Genomic DNA, 6,507 nt, shown 5'->3' with positions numbered 1-6,507 from the left:
CTAGCTGCATAAGTAGCAGAAGATCGCCTAGTCAGCCATCACTGGGAAGAGAGGCCCCTTGGTCTTGCAAACTTTATATGCCCCAATACAGGGGAATGCCAGGGCCAAGAAGTGCGAGTGGGTGGGTAGGGGAGCAGGGCGGAGGGAGGGTATAGGGAACTTTTGGGATAGCATTTGAAATGTATATGAAGAAAATATCTAAATAAATAAATAAATAAATAAAAATTTTTAGATTTATTTTATTTTTATGTATATGAGTACTTTGCCCCATGTGTGTCTATGCATCACAGTGTTTTTTTTTTTTAAAGATTTACTTATTTTATGTTCATGTATATGAGTACACTGTCTTCATGCACACCAGAAGAGAGCATCAGATCTCATTACAGATGGTTGTGAGTCACCATGTGGTTGCTAGGAATTGAACCCAGAACCTCTGGAAGAATAGCTAGTGCTCTTAACCATTGAGCCATCTCTCCAACCCACACATCTAATCTTCGTGTACTTGATTTCTTCCTTCCTGGATGGCCAAGTTTCCTTCTGTTCAGTTCCCCTAAAAATCGATCATGCCATGTCTATTTGTATGTGATTGAACCTTTCTGTCTTCTCAGCTGCATTTCGGGCTAAAGGAACATGGCAACCTCCAGATCTTCCTGATTCCACTATTTGCAGTACATGTGCCTAACTCTAGGCAAAGTTCCATCACACCACAAAGCTGGGGAAGGAAAGAGAGGTCTGCCACTCACTCTCTTACCACTGGTTTGATCAGGTATTGTGTATCTAAAGAGTTAACAGAAATCTTACAATTCCACAGTTTATGTTGAGAATAAATGACAAATGCAAGCAATTATTAGAGAAAAGTTTAATGGATACCAATTTGGTTTTAAAAGCATTGCCAAAGAGAAAAACCACATTGTACACCCAGTCCTAGTTTTAGACCCTTGTATATTTTTCACTCCCATAAATTCTTTTTATAATAGATGATTATCGATGTTTCCATTCTTTCCATGAGGAAACAGGTTCAGAGTGGAGGGGCAGGCAGCCAGCTGCAGCCATGTTCATTCTCTGCCTTTAGAAAACATACTTCAAAGCCTCACACACCCAGGAGGCTCTATGCTATAGAGCAAGCTCAACAGCTGTCAGAAACCTCTTCCCAGGCAGTAGAATCTCACACGTGAAGCAATTTTTAGCAACAATTATTACATACTAACAGTACACACTAGAATGAATGTATTCTGCATGCTAGTAGAATCAATAGTGGGGATATAAGTATACCAAAATAAATGTAAAATTTATTTTGGAAATATTATCTTTTAAAATTTGTTCTTCCTTCTCTGGGAGCCATGCCTCTGGGCATGACACCATCATTGTCATAACAGCAAGATACACATTCTCTGAGTGATTATGGCTGGTTATTGATAGACATTGTCCTCTCAAAATCTTAGAACAACGATGTGATCCAGGTCACTCTTTCCATTTACTGGTGAAGAAGCAACTAATGTTTTTACGGAGGTAACTGAGGCTATTTGGCTGAGCGCACATCATAGCTAATAGACAAGATGGGTAGGATTCAAACAGGAAGCCAGGGTTTTACCTTAATTACTGGTATCAGCCACTAGGAGCTCGGTAACCTCTTTCTGTGTACTTTAGTTTCAGTGTACATAAAGTTCTCAGCTTCATGGAAAATGATGTAGAATGTCACGAGCAAACTCAGTGAACTATATATACTCATATATATCCATATTCATATATACATATATATGTATACACACACACACACATATATATATATATATGCAAGCATACATATACACAAACATATATATGAATTATATCTTGGATTAAGCATGTTCTGGCCTGCATTTCCATTGTACTGTGTTGTGTTTCCATGGTCAGTGGCCTTACTTATGCTTCTGTGTCCTTGTAAGCAGAAGACCTGTCTCCTATGTATCATATTCTGCCACTGACTGGTCTAAGGTTGGCTCAAGTTCCATCCTTAGCATCATTACTGGGTGTGCATGGCTCTAAATGTGGGTGCAAAGGCAGAGGATTCTGTTTGTTGAGCATGTGACCTGTGAACTTGGGCTTTCTCCTTTCTTCTTCCTTCTTGGGAACATAAGGCTACGATGGCAAAACCAGCATTACTTTTCATAAGCAAGGCTGTAGCAGTTATTTTCTCTTCTCTTCTCTTTCTCCAAATATTGAGCTTTGCCAGCCCTGCTGTAGCTGGTTGAAGGGGACCAAACCTCTCAGGAAGACGGACTTGGTTCCGTTTGACCAGCCAGAGCAGGGGGCCACTCCCTTTGGAGGTGACTGCAGCCTGAAGCTTGTGAAGTCCTTGGAGTTTGAGCACCACTTGTCCAAGCCTGTAACAGAGAGAACCACATTAGCATGAATCAACCCCAAAGAGAACATTACCCTGACTAACCTCTCACACAGCTTGAAAGAAATCTCACAAAGTCGTATGCTTTCTAGTTTTTATTTATTTATTTTATTTAGCTCTTATTATTTTTTTTCAAATTGGAACATTAGGTATGAAAATGGAATACAGTTATAGAATATGGAAAAAAGCAATAGGCACTCTTTTCTTTTATATTCTAAAATAAACTTAACATTGTCAAGTATATTCGTATGCATATGTAAATGTACATTATATAACCCTCTATGAATGTATCATGTTTGCATAAAAAATGAAATATAAGTGGGTGGGGAATATACAGTAACTATGATACTGAGTTTCTTGTTTTCTTGTAATTTAGATGTTTTTCTTTATAGCTTTTCTCATTTATGCATGTTCTGAATCAATACATTTTAATATTATAAATATTTATCTGTGACGTGTTAATTTTACCTTACATGATATCTGTAAGGTTCATTCATATGAATATGGTAACTACAATTTACTAATTTATATTATTTGACAGTTTTTTTATTATTTAAATATATTATCTTCATTCCTTCTTCCAGTAATAGATATCACAGTCCTTTGGTTTGAAAGAATGGATGGAATTGACTTTAGTAGAGTCTATAGAGGGAAACAGAGGTATTTTTGGTTCTTGTAGATCATGAAGAAGCCTGGATTCCAGTATGTAAGAACTTACAAATTGACCTTTTAAGTGAAAAGTAACATTTACCATCCTGACATACCCAGGAGTGGGGTCCCCAAACTCATATACCCTGCTTTCTCAGTGATTCTGAGGTATCTAAAGTTTGAGAACCATTGAACTAGAAGGGGCATCCTCTGGTTTTGGCTTGTTAGTAGTAAAGTGAGATCAAGTATAGGTAAGAAGGAGAGGCTCCCCCAAAATATGGCTTGCTATCTCCATAAGGTGTTGGTCTAAGGAGAGGAAAGATGGAGGCAGAAAAGATAGTTGAGTGCTTGCAGAAAACCAACTTTCTCCTTTGGGGCTAGTTACTGGCTAACATTTTTTCTTCTTCTTGATAAATAGAAGTCATTGAGAAGAAAGTGTGGCCAGGAAGTGGTGGCATACACCTAAAATTCCAGCACTTGGGAAGCAGAAGCAGATGGATCTTTGAGTTTGAGGCCAGCCTGTTCTACAGAGTGAGTTCCAGGACAGCCAACACTACACAGAGAAAGTCTGTCTCTAAAAACAAAACAAAATAAAACAAACAAAACCATCCTGAAATTTTCTGGGTTCAAAATTCACTGATGCATTCTTGATTTTATCTATCTATCTATCTATCTATCTATCTATCTATCTATCTATCTATCTATCTATCTATTATTTATTTGATATTGAGAAATATCATATAATGATGTTTGGCATTGAGGTGTTAAGTAGCATCTTGACAGGTCAGCATATTTGTCTATACTGTGGAAAACATGCCTAGTTTGCCTCTTGTGAATTTTGATAGTAATGAAGGGTGTACTAAGTTCCTAGGGTACACAGAGGAGACTAGCAGGACTTGAGGAGAGTCTGAGGGGCAATTATGCCTGCCTTTGAGGCCAAAACTTCACTTTTAACTCCATCTTGCCTAGAGAGTGTGCCCCATCACTCATCAACAAGAATTTATACTTATCTGTGAATGTGTCAAAATCCACTGGACATGTTTAGAAGTGAGGTAGCCAGGTGCCTGGCTTTTTCCAGATGGACTCTAGTTAGAGAGGCCTGTCTAGAATCATCAAGATACCTCATACTTCAAAGCACCCAACAGGGCACTGCAGAAAAGGCAACTGGATAAAGGCACACCTATCACGTATGAATGTTGTGATGAGAGAAATTAGCATTACAAAATACAGTGTGACTCTAGGATAGCACTAAAGTTCCTCTGTGTCCTGGGCCACACCTCCTTGGTGTGAATCTTCTTGGCTTGGCAGTCACTATCTCACCTTCTCCACTGTCCTTTTTCTAATGATAGGTGTCTTGTGGCTCCTTCCCTCTATCTCCTCCCATGTCTATCTTGTCCACAGCTTATATTAGGGAACAAGAAGCCAGGCAACTGCAGGGGCAGAGACAGCCTGGCTGTCTGAGATTATTTCTGAAAAAGAATTCTGAACACAGCTCTCCCAACTCTTTCCTTGTATTTGCCCATGTGTTTTGATCCAGCCTCAGCAACACAGCCATCTATATAACATACCTTTGATTTCAGAACGACATGAAACCAAACACCAGGGTAGAAAAAAAAAATCCATGGGCTAGTTAGAAAAAAAGATAGGCTGTCAATGGAAAGAAGTTCAGTTTGAAGCATCAGATATTTTATATAAAAAAGACTGAAGTCTAAAACAGAAAGGACAGAGATCTTTCCTGGAAAATGCCAGTGTCAGACACCATACTATTCAATACAGGTTTTCTCGATCTTCACACCTTAACATTTTGACCTGGGTGCTTCTTTGCTATGGAGGTGGTCTGTACACTATACATGCTTTCTTGCACCCCTGGTCTCCACACCCTAGATGCTAGGAATACCCTAAGTATGCAACAATTTTTCCAAATTACCCAGTTCCTGGGAACTGCTCCACAGTGGTACGATCTTATGCTCAGTCCTATAACTGGCCTGTCTCTATTAATCTCCCCCCATCCACCACCCCTGTTCCACATTCTCACCTATCCCCAGAAGAATAGGGTGGCATGCTCATGATGGTAGCTAGGGAACTACCTGGTTCCTGAAAGAGAGATGTAGTGGTCCCCAGTATGGCTGCATCTCACTTGGGAGTATGAACATTGCCCAGTGTGTTCGGTATGCTGATGTTTTTGAGGGTCCAGGAAATACACATATCCTTTATCTTCCTTTTCTGCCATTCTGGGCTTCTGGGCATGGTGTCAGTCTTCTAATGCCATGGTGCTAGTCTTCAAATGCCATGGTGCTTCATTTTGTTTTGGGTAGGAACTCAGGCTGCATGTTTAATGGAGTCTTAGCCTGTATCTGGCATATCACTACAGTGCCTCTTCTTGGTTTCCCTCTAGAGTCTACCTCCTTCATGACATGAGCTTAGACACTAGAGTCAGAACTGGGAACACAGGGGACTGGGTTGAGAACAAAGGAACTTAGGCCACTGAATGAATGCAGCACTATTTTAGGACCCCCATCTTTCTTCAGACAGTGTGACCCAGAAGCAACACACTGACAGGGGGTTGTGAAGTAGAAAGAACAGCAGCAGGGCCAGGAGGTGTGGGGCCTTCTACCAGGGTGGTGTTCTTCAGAGCCCAGTAGTTGTATACTCTCTGTTTATAACACAAGTCACACATGCACAGGAACTGCCACACACCCGGCACCATGAACTATCACTGAGCTTGCTTGGTAGAAACATCCATTGCAGGAGCCATATGAGCAGAGGAAGGAACTAGGACCCCAGGAGCTGATTCCCTGAGAGTAGATGTGAGGGATGTTGGTATAAAGGGGCTAGGATGGGGAGCATAGTTGGCCTGAAACCCAGTATTGTGGGAGAAGTCTGTAGAGGTGGACTGCTGGGGAAGAGGGCACCTGCAGGTAAGAAAATGTAACCAAGGAACGAAGAAGTCAACAGCGTATTCTCTGGGTGGAGCCATCGGCCTTGAAGAAGCACTTGCCCAAACCACACACTTCCTTACATTCCATAGTGCTGAGATATCTATGAGGATATAAAGAAGCATGTGGCCTGGGGAAGCAGTGTCCTCCGAGGCACTTGTCACACAGAAGGAAAAGCTGCTTTCTTCCTTGCACAGGTGAGAAGTGTGAAGGATCTCTGGGACCTGACTTCATCCATTCTACACTCCCAGAAACTATCCTGGAGTTAGGTGCCATCTTGGCCTAACAGGCAGAGATTGTTGGGAACAAATTTCCCCCTATACACTTCAGTCTGAGATCAAGGATCCCAAGGCTCCCCCAAAGGCTACTAGAGATTTCAGCGTAGTTATGGCCTGGCAACCTGTGTTATCACTATAATTACCAGGGTGCAGGGTGGATTTGAAAATTCTTCTTCTTCTTCTTCTTCTTCTTCTTCTTCTTCTTCTTCTTCTTCTTCTTCTTCTTCTTCTTCTTCTTCTCCTTCTCCTTCTCCTTCTCCTTCTC

General features: G+C 41.0%; 1 long non-coding RNA gene across 1 annotated transcript in view; it reads right to left on the bottom strand.

The window, feature by feature from the left end:
* Positions 1-2,117: 2,117 nt before the first annotated feature.
* LOC110296931 overlaps positions 2,118-6,507 on the bottom strand; it is a 13,650-nt gene continuing 9,260 nt past the window's right edge. The window contains exon 3 of the long non-coding RNA XR_002378262.1: positions 2,118-2,363. This is a non-coding gene — a long non-coding RNA (uncharacterized LOC110296931). The remainder of the gene's footprint in view (positions 2,364-6,507) is intronic.

The sequence above is a fragment of the Mus caroli genome, chromosome 1 (assembly GCF_900094665.2).
Source record: "Mus caroli chromosome 1, CAROLI_EIJ_v1.1, whole genome shotgun sequence".
NCBI lineage: Eukaryota > Metazoa > Chordata > Mammalia > Rodentia > Muridae > Mus > Mus caroli.
The sequence above is the reverse complement of the archived record's forward strand: the minus strand, read 5'-3'. Positions and strand labels throughout refer to the sequence as shown.